Here is a 3,840-nt window from a genome sequence, read left to right on the forward strand (position 1 = left end):
TCTCTCTTAAATGAGCTGCCTGCTGCTCTACAACTCCCGGGAGGCATTGCGGCTCCAGGGGCCGCGGGGCGGCTTCGGGGCGTAGGCAAGGAGCGAGGCTTTGCGCTCAAAGGCCTAGGGGAGCTGTAGTCAGCTTCTCAATCTCCGTGCTGCGAGTGGGTCTTTTCCTAGGGCCTTCTTAAGGGGAAGTTTAGAGCCCCACGGCCTGGGGGTGGGACAGTCACCCAAAGCGGAAAGCTTACATTGGAATCAAGCTTTTGGGCACTCCAGAATTTGGGTCCTTAGCGAGATCCCAGACAACAGGTTTTGGACCTGAAGAGCTGCAAAATTCAGGGTGACTGATCCCTCCAGCCGGCTGGCTCCGCCCCTGCCTCAATTTCTTCCCCGACCACTGGCGTGCAGTCGGGGTGAGTCAGGGCAAATGCCAGGGCGGAGGCAGATGGTGGTTAGCCTAATTACGGCTGTTATTGTTGCGATGATTATGCCACCTTTACACAGTAGTCACTGTTTTATTACCAGGCTGGCACCCTCCGGGGGCTGGTTTTAGCAACCCGAGACACTAAGGTGCCACGGACACAAGGCCCGAACCCGTAAACCAGCCTTGCAGCCTGAGGGCTGCAAGGATGTCCGAAGCCTAGGATTACCCCTCCCCTTTGTTTTGAAGTAGAACCAATCGCGGCACAGCGAGTTTAGTTTTAAAATAACCAGGGCTGTGGGTTGGGCTTGCCCCCCACTTGGGGCGGGGCTGGGGCTCCGGTTACATCAGCCCCTGCTAAGGCTGTGGCTGGGGGAAGTGGCAAGTAATAGAAACTTGGCTAAGGGCCCAGGGGATTACTGACTTTTGACTTTCTTGCCAAGCCTCTCGCTTGCTTTTTAGGGCTCTTGCAGTCGGCAAAGAGTAAACACACAGCGACAGAAACCATGTACAAGACACTAGAAAGGCAGAGTAGAGAAGCAGTTAGTGTAGCTGGGCTGGGAGTCAGGACGCCAAGGGTCAATTCCTAGCCCCATGGATGTCTCGTGATTCACCATACACCCTATGTCCACTTCCCCTCTTTCACAAACATCGAGATGCTCTCACACAGCCAAGAAATAAAAAAGGCCCTTCCCTCCAGATCTCAGTTTTCCTTGGAACACGAGAAGCAGCAGTAGTGGCTCACCTCTGGCGATCCTTTCAGGAGTTTAGACCTGGTGGAGTCCATGGCTTCCCCTCAACCACAAGGAGGGAGGCAGGTTACTGATTATTTGGTTGCTGTCCACATGGCATAATTCTTGAAAGCAATGGGAGTAGAAGGACCAAAATCTGCAAAAGGGCCTAGCACATCCATTCAATTTTGGTTTTCAGTGGTTGAAAGCACACATGTCTTCTCTCTTCTCGACCCTGTTCCTCTGAAGAAAGGTTATACTGCAGAGGTCAACTCCAGCCTGTGGCACAACCCCTCCAGGAAAACTACTAGAGGCTGAGACTGAGGAACTCAGAGATCTCAAGAAGGATAGGGGTTGGAAGAGAGAGCCAAGTCCCTTCCCCCAACATTCTCACCACCAGCAGCTCTGGGCTCTCTTGATAACCAGGGCCTGCTACACTTACCTGATAACACTCATCCTCTCGTCTCCTTGAGTCTTTCAACCACCCAACACACAATTTCATTGCCTCCATCCCAACCTCCTTGTCTCCTAAGTAGAGAACTTCTTTTTTAGAGACGGGAGGGGATAACCCATTCTGATACCCCATTCTTGAACAATATAACTTACCGCAGACGGGAGTGAAGGCTGGCAGAAGAGTAAACTAAACAGGGTTGGTCCTGGGAGGTGGAAGATGGTATATATGTTTGGTTTCCTGGAGGGGTTGCTTATGAAGTGCTTATGAGGTGGTTGGCTATGAAATTACACACACACACACACACACACACACACACGCAATTTTTCCTGGTATATAATTAGTCATTTATTCTTTGTGAATAGTAACTTACATAAGTTTTTTAATTCTGATTTAGCAATCTTTCCATTTGTACTTTCTGTATTTTGTGTCATGCATAGGGTAACCTCACTCCTAGATTATGAATTATTCCTCAGTATTTTCTTTGAGGAGTTTTGAGGTTTATTATTTAAGTCCTTTTAAAATTAAGTTAATTATTTACTTTGAGAGAGAGCGCATGAACAGGAGAGGGGCAGAGAGAGAGAAAGAATCTCAAGCAGGCTCTGCACCACCAGCACAGAGCCTGATGCAAGGCTCAAACTCAGAAACTGTGAGATCATGACCTGAGCCTAAATCAAGAGTCAGATGTTTAACTGACTGAGCCACCCAGGAGCCCTGAGGTTTATTTTTAAGTTTAGATCTTTAACCCATTTGGAATTTATCCTGATGTAGGAACTAATTTGATTTTTTTTTCCTTTTAAATGGAGAAGAAGCTGTCTCAAGTTACTTGCTTTGAAAAGTCACCCTCATCGTATACTAAAATCTACACATACATGGATCTGATTCTGGACTCTCTCCTGTTTTATTATTTGTTTGTTTTTCCCTGATCCAAAACCCACAGTATTTCCATCATGTGCTTTTATGGTATGTTTTGCCACATCCCTCTTTGGCCTCCATGACCTCACACTTGTTTATTCTTCATTATACTTCTCTGGCTACTCCTTAGTTTCCTCAATGGTCTCTTCTCTCTCTGCTCATCCCCTAAATATTAGTGTCGTCAGGATCCTAGCTCATCCTTATTCTACTTGCCTTCCCTGGGTGATCTTATACATTCCTACACTGATGACTCTCAAGTACATCTCTATTCTCAATGGTGTTCCTAAATATCTCTTCACTGTCCAATGGAAGAGCATACTCAATCTATCAAAAACAGAACTCATCTTTTCTCCATATCTATACACCAGTAAACCTGGTCTTCCTTTAGTTTTCTCTCTTCATTGAATGACACAACTAGCCTTGTAGTTGCTCATCTTATAAAAACTGCTTGTCTTCTTGGTGGTCTTTATCTCTTCTCCTCTTCCCGGGAACAACCACCAAGTCATGTTCACTGGACCTCCTAAATAGATCTAAGGTTCACCCAATTTTCTCCACCCCACTGTGACTACCATAGTTCAGGCCTGTTTCACCAATGCACTTGGGTAACTGCAGTCACTAGCTTTAATTCACATCTCCACTTCTTCTCTCATGCTCCCTGTAATATATTCTATCCACTGCAGCCAGTGTAGAGATTAAATTTATAAATGTAATCATGTTACTCCTCTACTTAAAGCTTTTAAAGCTTCCTCATCCCCCTACAGGATCAAGTTCAAACTTTTTAACATGGCTTATAAAGCTTTGTCATAATCTGGATCCTGTTTGTCTACCACAGCATTAACTCTTTTTATAATGTAAACTCTTCATTCCTTGAAGGAAGGATGCTTATGTCTTTCAAGGTCTCCAGGATACCTAGGCCCTCCTCTTTACCTTTACTCATCCTATAGGTCAGTTTCTTGGGCACATTTCCTCTGGGACCACCCTTTTCTCCCACATCATCTGGGTGAGGCGCCAGGTCCTTCGCATTCCCACCCCGTGCACACTCATCGTGGGATCGTATTTACAGGCAGCAAACCCCTTGAGGACAGAGACTGCCTTCCGTTTGTTTGCCGGAGTCTCCAGCACCTAGGACAGGTCCTGACACGAAGTAGGTGCACAGCGAATAGTGAACGCAGGAGAGAGAATGGCTGCGTGAGGGCGAGGGTCCTCAGGAAGGCGGCAGAGCTTAGCGTCTGAGAGACCGTGGGTTCTCTGTGCAGGAATGGCTCGGTGGCGTACCCGTGCGGGAGTGTTACTAGCGAGCATAGGGATCAAATCCCAGCTCGGCCCAG

This window comes from Suricata suricatta, chromosome 7, assembly GCF_006229205.1.
Source record: "Suricata suricatta isolate VVHF042 chromosome 7, meerkat_22Aug2017_6uvM2_HiC, whole genome shotgun sequence".
In the NCBI taxonomy this organism is placed as follows: Eukaryota; Metazoa; Chordata; class Mammalia; order Carnivora; family Herpestidae; genus Suricata; species Suricata suricatta.